Source organism: Scylla paramamosain, chromosome 6 (assembly GCF_035594125.1).
Source record: "Scylla paramamosain isolate STU-SP2022 chromosome 6, ASM3559412v1, whole genome shotgun sequence".
NCBI classification, from domain to species: Eukaryota; Metazoa; Arthropoda; class Malacostraca; order Decapoda; family Portunidae; genus Scylla; species Scylla paramamosain.
Genome location: NC_087156.1, coordinates 30,764,497 through 30,776,470, shown reverse-complemented (window position 1 = coordinate 30,776,470; position 11,974 = coordinate 30,764,497).

Here is an 11,974-nt window from a genome sequence, read left to right as displayed (position 1 = left end):
TTACACTTACTGGTTCAGCACTTGACCACGAAAATAACGCTTACAGGAGAGGACCTTAGAGGGAGATAGGCGGTGGCGGTGAGGAGGCAGTGATGGAGGGCCCGGCGATAAGCGGTGAGACTGCCCTTCGTCGAGTACTCCTGAGTGGCTTGCGACCCCCATCACCTCTCTAACTAGCTTGTCGAGGAGGAAGGAAGGAAGGCCTGAGTGTTCTGCTTGATTGCCTATTAACGATGACCCGTGAATATTGAATGAGAGTGTATAGTGGTGTTTAGTGTCGCCGCCATTACTACTGCGTGCATCGTCGCCAGTGAATTGGATGTTGCTGGCACCACCAAGACCTCGCAGCTATCATTATGCATAACCACTAACAAAAAAAAAAAAAAAAAAGATTCCAGCGCTAGGAAAGCATCGCCGCTACCACAAAGACAGAATCACCATCCGAGCACCATCGTCATTACCAGCATTACAAGAAAGGTATGTGCTAAATCTCAGTATATCACCACCATTCAATATTACCGCTCACCACCGCCACTTTCCACCTCTATCACCATTACCACCATCACTCATCATTAGTACCATCACCACCACTCAATACTCAGTTTCACCTATCACCACTACGTACCATCACCGTCACCACCACCACTACTATTCACCATCACCACCACCACCACCACCAACACAAACAAGGGCAGAGGTCAGCCCAGGATCCATCCGTTAGTTGGACTGAATTTTTTAATCTTTTGTTTATTTTTGCGGGCGAGTGGCTCCCGCGGCCCACTATGCCCCTGCCTCCCGAGCCCAGTGTCCGGACGTGACTTGCGCCTCACGTTTTACTTTATTGCATTTTTATCGTGTTTTCAATGCCAACAATAGATCCATCAAACCTTTCTCACCTCAGAGAGACAGAGAGACATGATCCTTCCTTTTCTTTTCTTTTCTTTCTTTCTTTTTTTTTTACCGTATAGTGCCATTTTACGATTTTTCTTTATTTTCTACTTTTATTCAGCTCTGTGTCTACGCATCTCGACCTCCTCCTAACTTCACTAATGAACAGCGTCATGTCGCTATTAGCAAGACGTACTTTTCATCTCTATCCTAGGAACACATTCTTAGACATTTCGGCGTCTTATATGAATATTTTCAGCATTCTTATACAGAAATTTTGCGGTATTCAATAGTGTTTTTGTGATTTTATTGATAGTTCAACAAGGATTCTACATTATTGCAGAAAGGAAAAGGAAGGAAACCAGATAAATCAGCTCTGTATTCTGCATTCTTTTAAAAATAATTTGTACGAAAACTTAAAGCGTTTCAGAATACAGGTCCTGCTTCCGAGTCATGGTCTGTAGACGTATGATAAGCCCCTCGATGCAGGAGAGGTGCGCCAGGGCAGTCAACCGGTGGATATACTGTTAGAACCACCAGGCGTACTTGTGTATTTGTTTGAGCTGCTCATCAACTGATCCCTGCTCTTTATTTGTCTGTTGATCTAAACCCAGCTCAGTGTGTGTGTGTGTGTGTGTGTGTGTGTGTGTGTGTTATATTAGTAAGATTGCCAGAGCGGATAGAGAAGGGGAGTGAGGGCAGTATAGCAAGAGGGGAGTGACGTAGAGGGTCGACTCAGTTGATCCCCCTCCTGTCTTGTCTTTCCCTTCTTGAGTTCCTTTCGTGTCTTTCCCCTCCCGTCTCTTCATTTCTTCCTTCTCATGTCTCCCCCATTCGTCCTCCTTCCCATCTCTCCGCTGTCTCCTCTTATCTCCTCCTCGTCTTCTCCCTTCTCCTCCTCCTCCTGCTTACAGGGCCTGCCACATGTAGGCCTGATGGCTACTTGCAGCTTCCCTTATTTTCTTATGTTCTTACGTTTCTCTTCCTCCTTCTTCTCTTCCCCTTCCCGTGAAGCACAAGAATGGTAACATAATATCGCTCCAGCACAATGCACGCGGAACACTAGCAGAAGCAGCAGCAGCAGCAGAAAATCTATACAGGTCTCGTTTTCTTGACGTGAACTACAAAGACGTGGAACAATTATCTTTTGTCGGAGAAGTGATAAAAGTACGTAGGTAAACTAATAACCTGTTGGGAGAAGTGAAATGTATGGCGAATGAAAAAAAAAAAAAAAATCTGGTGATAATATCTATGCAGTCTGTTTTACGTCCGCATTCTAAAGTTAATAGATGTGAATCGATATTTACTTAATCTACGAATGAAGGTTCTATGTCAGTGAATGTCCGTAGCAGCCGTCCGCGTGTCTGCCTGCATCAAATCCATCAGTCGCACGATGCCATTCATTAAACCATGTGTGGCCGCGACCCTCTAATACAGGACGAGGCGGCAACAGCGTGAGCCCGGAGGTCTGTCATGTGTCACCATTCATCACCGGCCAGCCTCCCGTGTAATCTGTCCTCTGCTTCGCCTCGCCCACATTACCCTGGCGTTCTCTCCACCCCTGGCACCGACGCGTGGTTGGCGCTGCTACACACAATGAGCGAACCACTGAGCCGGCACACCACTTACCTGTCCGCACTCCCCAACACCCCCGGCCTCAGCACCTTTCCCTCCTGGGTCATGTTCCTAGACCTTCCCTCCTTCCTTCCGCACTCACATTCCCATACAGGCGTGAGTGTCGTACCCATGAACCATCTGTCACGTGTTTTTTCCATTTTTTTTTTTTTTTTTTTTTTTTTTTTTTGTCAATAATGCTGTTCTGCAGCCCACCTGTTAGCCGACCCCAATAGCTGGCGGGAAGCAGATGTTGCCACAAAGGTGAACTGCAAAAAGAATATCCACGGATTATGGCAATATTGGAAGGCATTACGTTTCGATTATACTCCGGATAAGCCATTGTGCAAACCACCTCCCCCTCGTCTCCTCACCTCGCCCTCCCCTTCTCCGGTCCCCCTCTTCTTCCCCAAACCCGGGTCGCTCTTTTCGCCGTCAGCCTCTCTATTGGGGTCGAGAGCACGAAGCCCCCGAAAGCCCTAAGCGGCCTCACGGGGTTTGGAAATTGTGTTATTTGGCCGTGATGGATGGGAGGAAACGGTGGCCGGGAGGTGGAGTGTTGTGTTGACTGAGCAATCATGCCTGGCTTTGCTGTTTGTTCCGCCGGACTCAGCAACTGGCAGATAAATCATTTTTACGATGCTGTTATGCCATTTTGTTACTTACGCCGCCTGTAATTGGGATGAAATGTCTCGTGATTATGTGTTTGCACGCGGGCGGGACCCCACACGCACACGGGGATAGATTGTTAGTTTGCGTATCTTACGAATGCAGGCTTAATACAGGAAGGGAGAGACGAAGGGGTAAATATTCATTGACGTATGAATATGTGAACAAAGCTTAAACAAGAATATGTAGGCGAGTCAATGTTTGCTCCTCGTCGATATCAGGGGAACGCGGGCACCCCTCACAAGGACGCCTACAACCCCCAATAACACCCCTCACCTCTCCTTCCCCTTTCCCTCCCGCCCTTACATACGTGCACCTGCACGTCCCCGGTTTACCATAAAAAAATAGATAAAGAAAAGGGCAAGACCGAAACTTCCATTCGCTCCTTCCCTGGCGTAGGTAATTTCTGTTGCTCTGCCTTGATATCCTGTGGCACTAAATGTTTACTTAAAACACAGAAGTGAACTATGATTATGGAAAACTGGTGAATTCTAATAATGATCATAATAATAATGACAATAGTCCGCGTGACGATGGTGATTATGAGGATGATAACATTTGTGTGCAGTGTGTTATGATAAAATGAAAACGTGGAATAGGAGACAAGGGGCGGCAAGCAGCGGGCCGTCAGGTGAGGTGCAGGATATGGAGTTGAGGTGGTCGAGGAGAGAAAGCGAGAGGTGGAGTTACGTGCCCGTATGTGACAAGGATCAAGAGTAATGACTCGCCCGCCATGCCGGTACTCACGACGCTGGCTGCTGGTGGAGAGGAAGTGCGTGGAATTGAGTCAAATATTCATGACATAACTTCAAACTAGGTGTCCGCTCTCAAATTTAATAAGAATTTTTTTTTCTTTTGCATAGAAGTGGGTAAATGCACGCGATGAGAGTGTCAGTTCTTAAGTCTAGCAAAATTTTTCTTATTTGTGAATTACTAAGTAAAATTGTTATGATAATCTCAAATCAGTCACAGTTTTAAAACATTTTTTTTTCTGGAATTAAGTAAATAAGTATGATAATCAAACTTAGTGGTAGTTCTTAAATCTAGCACTTATATATATATATATATATATATATATATATATATATATATATATATATATATATATATATATATATATATATATATATATATATATATATATATATATATATATATATATATATATATATATATAATTTTTTTTGTACATTCAATTAAGGAAAATATTCGTGATCAACCCAAATTATGTGTCAGAACTTAGATCTAGTAAGTTATATTCTTGCGTGGAATAAGTAAATACGGATGATTAACAAAGCTTGGCATCAGTTCTAAGTCCAGGTATTTTTTTTATTTTATTTATTTTTTTACGTATGCAGAAAAAAAAAAAAACATAACTTGCAGTGAGAGTAGGTGTCAGTTGTTAAATCGTGTTAGAAAGCCAAGTCAGGAGCATAAGTAAATTAGCGAACACCTCCTTGAACGGGTGCAGGAAACAGAAGCAGTGTAAGGGGGAAGTAACCTGACTGTCACTATTTCTTCTGGCGCGGGTGAGGTGAGGCGTGCCCGGAAGTGGAGACAGGAGAGCAGGACACAGGGGACGCCCGGGGTAAGTGTACCGCTAAACGGGCCTGGGTTGTCCTCTGAGAGTGGCTACGCGATGAATAAAGAGGAAAATGTGAAAGTAGGACATCCTTTTCCAGTGAGTCATTTGTTTTCATTCGACTATAAGTAAAACTGGTATTACGAAACATCACACATTAGCGGGACTTACACTCATTCACCACGCCACCACCACCACCACCACCTAACTCTATGGGACAGTCACGTGGCGGCCTGACCTGATTATTATGGGTACAGTCTTGATGGTTCATATAATGGTTTCCTCCGCCACCAGTCCGCTAACGCCATAAAAAAGGGACTCATAATAGCACGGTGCGTGGCTCTGTGCACTGACTAATGGCATGTGACCCCCACTCCTCACTTCCCGCCCCCCTCTTCACCCAGCTTGTTGTTATTGTTGTTGTTGTTGTTGTTGTTGTTGTTATTGGTAATGTCGTTGTTGGTAATGCTTGGAAGGTCAAACAAGGAGTCACACTTCCCCTCCCCCTCAGGCCAGTGTAGGTCACCTGCATCGTAAATTGTAGTGCAGCACATGTTTGGGGTTTTGGGGGGCTGCTTCATGGCGCCACAGTCCTTGACGGAGAGAGTGTAGGGCAACTTACGGTGCGTGTGTGTGTGTGTGTGTGTGTGTGTGTGTGAGAGAGAGAGAGAGAGAGAGAGAGAGAGAGAGAGAGAGGGGTACTGGAGAGGCGAGGGAGGGGAGTAAGAAGTAGAAGGCACGTGAATCATATCATATACCTTTTTCAGTGTTCCTTTTCAAGTTTAAATCTTGGCCGCGAGCGTCATTCCTCGACGCGTTAAAATTTCCGTGGCCCATCAAGCCTCCCTCCACTCCTCGCTCCCATTAGCCTCCCTTCCCTCCGCGAGTCTGCTTCTCTTTTACATTATTTCGTATCTCATTCTCCACACGATTTATTCTCCACCTCGTGTACTTCGTAAAATATTTCACTTTCCTGCCACATTACCGTCTTGCATATTCAGGAAACCTCTGGCACGGACTGTAACACCGCCCGTGAGGCCCTGAGCCAGGCAGACCCCGGGCACCGCTACCGACGGCCCGGCGGTACACGTGACGCGGCAGGAGTTCCATCCTTACGGCGCGCGGACATACCTGGGTGTTGGCTGGGGGTGCGGTGGGGCCAGGCAGATGGAGGTACGATTGGAGTAAATACCTGGTCTAATAACAATGATGGAGTGGGACTATGGGAGGGGGTTACTATCTCTGCTGCATCTGTCCGATAAGCCAGCTCGTAACACCTAACCCTCCACAGGCCGCTAGCTTATCTCCGTTATCGCCGCCGCATCACTGCGTTAATGTGATGAAACAGGTTATCGCTCGTGTCAAAGATCACAGACTGGTCCGCCCGGCCACTCGAGGTGCGAAGGGTGATCATTAGTAATCAAGAGGGAAGCAGGGATGTTAAAAGCTCAAGTGGTTAGGAAAATTCACTGATTATATACCTGAGAACTCTGACTGCCAGGGAGGAGTAGAAAAGGAGAAGGTGTGGATAAGGAGAGAGAGAGAGAGAGAGAGAGAGAGAGAGAGAGAGAGAGAGAGAGAGAGAGAGAGAGAGAGAGAGAGAGAGAGAGAGAGAGAGAGAGAGAGAGAGAGAAATGGATAGGAAAGGCTAATGCGGGTAATAGAGAAGAAAGTCAGGGAGGCTGGGGAGTATGGATGATGAGAGAGAGATTGGTGAAAAGTATGGAAATGAGAAGAAATAGTTGGAGGAAGGTGGAGGAGGAGGAGAGAGAGAGAGAGAGAGAGAGAGAGAGAGAGAGAGAGAGAGAGAGAGAGAGAGAGAGAGAGAGAGAGAGAGAGAGGAAAAAAAAATCGGGGAGGTAGGTAATGGAGGAGCAGAACCAGTTTTTAATAACGCGAGATTTGGACTTTCCGTGTAAATTTCACTGGTTTTTATCTTTTCCGGTTCATCTCGGGGTCAGGAAGATTGTAATTATACCCGTTGACTTTTGTAAACTGTAGATGACAGGAGATAAACACAAGATATATATTATATAAAAAAAAAAATACATATACACTAGTTTATAGCAAAGTCAAGTATATAAGGTCATCAGAGAATCGCGACTGACCCTTACTTATTTTCTTTTTACTTTCTTTTCTAATTTTCTCCACGCAGTTTTCACACGAAGGAGTCATGGCGCTGGGAGGAGATCGGTCATGCGTGCACTGCTTGGGTCGAGGTCACGTGAAGTAGCAGGGGTGGAGATAAGGTCACGCTGGGTCATGAGAAGAATACGAGGTCAGATGATGGAGTATCTGGATGCATTATTTTTGAGTCTCCCTCCAATGCTATTAGTAATCACCAGTGTAAAATTGCACGAATACAGCGACGTGTTGTTTCTTGAAAATACGAGATAGGAGGTAACATCTGACCCTGCCGCTAATGTTGATGGTGCCAGCGCTTGTTAATGATAATTGGCAGAGGTACAAACGTCCTTCAAGTAAAATTAGATATTGTTTGATGTAAGTATGATGCTTTCTATTGATGAAGCTAATAATTTCCGTAAGTACTCGTGAAATACTGCAAATGGGAAAAGGGGAGAATGAGTGTTTGTATTAGTAAAGTGTATACGCTTTAAGAGGTTTATATCAATACGTAACGAGGAGAATTTTCCAATCAAGAAAATCTATTTATTTTCAGTTGGAGGTTGTCGAATTTCTAAACATAGTAATTATATTCATGAGAGAGCAGCGTCACTTACTGGTAGCTGTATTTCAATCTTATTACGAAAGTTGCTGTGATTAGGGAACTTAATTGGTCGCGCTCGGTAGGCAGAGATGGGCTACTTCAAAACAAGACCATCGCAGAAGGAGTAAGTTAAAGGCGTGGAGTTTTGGCGAGTAATGATGAATTAAGAAGACTATTGGAGTGGGAGAGAGGGGCGCCGTTGAGCTGCAGGCAAGAAACCGGCCTCGCAAGTCTCCAGTTATATTACTCAGTGAAATTCGTAGTGTACAAAAGGGCAGAAATCCGACCAGGTAGATAGAGACCAGCCGACATCCATGAAATGAATAGGAAAACTGTGACGGCAAAATGATGATAGATATACAAGCGAAGGAGAAAAATAAATGGTGTTTAGAATCTATATCAGGCACTCCACATTTGATCTGCCACACCTGAGAGTTTACCACACCTGAACCTCTACACCTGATTAGTCCCATCCGGTCATCCACATCTGACCTTTTGTGTGCTGGAGACACACTTCACTCTCAAAACCTGATCCTCCACATCTGTATCTCCATATCTAATCCTCACTCTGATCCACACTCTTGCTCTTCACTTTTGACCCTCCACACGTGACACTCCGCACTTTTCCATCACACGTGACCTTCCATACATGACCCGTAGATCTGTCTTTCCACACCTGTCCTTCCACTTCTATCTCTCGACATGGAAGCCTTTAAGTCGTAGCCTCCACGTGTGTCCTCTCCATCACGTGTGTCATTATGTAGTCAATGAACTCTGAGTCTGCGTTATGAATATCGTCCAGTCAGAAAGGTGAGCGTCTGCCGCCCACCTGACTAATCAATGCTCATGTGAACTAGGCACACCTGGGAGGACAGGTTGAGGAAAACCCACCAACACCTGTGTCCTCTGCCGCAGAAAGGTGTATTTGGTTGTTTAGAAAATAAATTTATTTATTTAGGAAATTTCCTCTAATTGTAACTTTCTTAGCGAAAAAAAAAAAAGGTTTACACCTACAACAACTACATGGCATTTCATTGGAAGATTTTGTTTCCTTGTACAAAAGTTGTGTTCCCAGTGAATGTCTTAACCTAATGGTTTCCGCATAAGAGCCGCCCCATATTAGTGGGTCTGGTACGTTAGGTGCAAAAAGGTGTGTCCTCTTCGTACCTTGCGTGGCCTATAGGCCGAGAACGGTCGCGGGGGTGTCCTCGTAGGGCCCCAAGTGTGTGTTTGTCCCTCGCACACTCCCCGCCGCCACGTGACCGTGAGGTGAACTGTTTCTGAGGCAAAGCGACATATAATGACTACATCGAGGCAGAAGCTGATAGTAAATAAAAAGGATGCGTCGTATATATGAAGATGGTTAATTTTAAACGTACTTTTGAAGTACAGTACTATCGAAAATACTACAAATCTGATGTTATGGTAAACATATTCACCCACTTGTGAATGACAATAAGAAAGCATTCTGATAGTGAGAGAACATTTCCAAACGCATTAACGGCATTAAATGGGAAACAAAAAGCCTCGTTTATCCTGTGTTTGCTTGAAGCGGATGATCCAAGATTAACTACAAGCTAACTCCCATCTGTCTGCTGCTTATAATCGCTGAAGGTTACGTCATGAGCTCCATGGGTGCCACAGTACCGAGGCGTGTGGGACCTCAGGACCGGCAGTGGCGGACACGTGTTGGGTTTGAAAGGGGGGTGACGCTCCCTCCGTCCCCATACTGCTGACGGGAGGGCGAGTAGGGGACTTAAATGCATAATACGGCACCGCATACTATCTCTGGATGTAAGAAAAGCTGTGAATCAACTCTTTTGATATGTAAATGTAAGCAATATTCGTTTATCCCGAGTTTTAAAATTCATTGACTTCCTGCCATATATAGTCAATTAAATAAATTATTTGGAAACTTGGGTATGAAATAATTTTCCCACAGAACGTGATATTTGAGTTAATAAATAAAGGAACAGAGATCGATATATGCTTGAAATGTACATTTACTCGTTAATATCGGCAGCAGCAGCAGCTGCCATCGAAGTGTCGATTCACTTCTTGAGTCTGCCAAGTGCGGGGATGAAATTCGGTCAACAATTTATACTGGTAAATGAAAGACTAGGAGCTTTATATATTTGCTTTGTTATTGGTGAATCTTATTAGCATTGGGTGGTGTGTGCTGGTGTGTTGGTGCCGACAGGATGAGGAAGGTCCATCACACGGTGCCGAGGGACAAACACCCCCACCTCACGCACTCCTCACCCAAATTAACTTTCTTTCTTCTTGCTTTCCTAGAACTCTCTCCGTCATTTGCCTTCGTACATATATTCGACCAGGGCTTAATGGGGGAAGAAAGGGAGGGAAAGGAGGGGGCTGCCACCACCTCCCGTGAAACTACTACATAGACTTTTTGCTAGTTAAGGACTGAGGTGCCACGCCGCCAGGCAGGAATGAGGGCAGAGGCGATTTATAAAGGTACTGTTACCATTATCGCTACCGTGCCGCACCTCACCGTACCTCGCACTGTTGCAGATACGCTGACACACATCTTAAAGTCATCGTTATCAGAGTCTCGTTCATAACCCTCCCCCCGTTACACATGCCATTCAGAGTTACTGTAATTTGCATGTAACCGTCACGTTTTTCTTCATATGGTTTTAGTTACGATTCAGATTCTTTTTATAGTCATCTGTCTGTCTGTATGCCTGTGTATGTATGCCTGCTTGTCTAACTGTCCTCTCTTTTTGTCTCTGTCTTTTTGTCGCTGTTTGTCTGTCTGTCTATCTGTCTGTCTGTCTATCTGTCTGTCTGTCTGTCTGTCTGTCTGTCTATCTGTATGTATGTATGTCTATCCGTCTGCCTGTTTATTTATCTGTCTGTTTGTCTGTTTCTCTGTCCGTCTCTCTGTCCGTATCTCTCTCTCTCTCTCTCTCTCTCTCTCTCTCTCTCTCTCTCTCTCTCTCTCTCTCTCTCTCTCTCTCTCTCTCTACCTCATTCTGCCCATCTTGCTCCCTTTTCTTCCCGCCTCCGGCCTTCCGTCTCTTCCCTACACGCTTTACTTGCTGTCGGTGCATGAAAAGTGTGAGAAGGAGGGAGCAGAGGTCGGGCCGGTCCATCGTCCACCGGAAACATTACATGAAATTAATTGCAATCTGAGTGACACGCCCTTATTAGAGACAAGTGTGGAAGGCACCGAGGAGGAGAAGGGAAGAAAGAGGACGGTGAGGACTAGTTGGGGGAGGAGGAGGAGGAGGAGTAGGAGAAGGAGAAGGAAGAGAAGAAGGAGAAGGAGGAGAAGGAAGTGTGTATGTGTGTGTGTGTGTGTGTGTGTGTGTGTGTGTGTCTGTGTGTGTGTGTGTGTGTGTGTAAGGGAAGGGGTAGAAGAAGAGAAAAGGAGGAGAAGAAAGATGTCAAGTGAAGCCATGTTTAGAGGCCTAGGTAATCGGTCTCTCTCTCTCTCTCTCTCTCTCTCTCTCTCTCTCTCTCTCTCTCTCTCTCTCTCTCTCTCTCTCTCTCTCTCTCTCTCTCTCTCTCTCTCTCTCTCTCTCTCTCTCTCTTTGCGCATTGTCTCCCCCTTCTTCGCTTCCCGCCATTATGCTCAATCTTATGCTGTTCTGTAATTTACTCTTACTCCCTTACTTGGTCTTGTTTTTTTCCCCTTCTTTCTCTCTGTGTCTTTCATATATTCTTTGCAGTAACTTTTCTCCGTCTCATGATACCTTCCTGTTATTTACATTCACTCTTTCTTTCATTATTCTTTTTTTCTTTCTACGTATATAATTTTCTCATCGTTCTCCCTTCCCATTCCCCCACGTCTCTCTCTCTCTCTCTCTCTCTCTCTCTGATAATCACAAAAAAATGACTATTTGGGCCTAATTAGATTGAGAAGTCGTGAGAAAGATGTAAATGTTTTCTGAAGAAATACATCAATAGTTAGCGTGCGCTGTGTGTGTGTGTGTGTGTGTGTGTGTGTGTGTGTGTGTGTGTGTGTGTGTGTGTGTGTGTGTGTGTGTACTCGCGCATTTGTGTGGGTGGTAGTACGTATTTTTTTCCGGCAACATACACCGCTACTGTTGACGAAAATTGGGGTGCACACACACACACACACACACACACACACACACACACACACACACACACACACACACACACACACACACACACACACAATAGCAGCGGTTGTTCCTGGAAGATTTATACGATTGGTGTGCAGCTTCGTAGAACACCTGGGCTAATGGATAACTAAGTGGACGCCGGCACGGTATCAAAGGTAGGTTTGGATTGCACCTCTCCCTCCTCCTCCTCCTCCTCTTCCTCCTCCTCCTCCTCTTACTACTACTACTACTATTACAACTACTACTACTACTATTACTACTACTACTATTACTACTATTCCTACTCCTGTTTCTCCTTCCTTTCTCCCTCCATTTATCTTCATTGCTGAGTTCACTTGTTGCATTCAATCTAGCACCATCCTTTTTTATCCTTTTTTA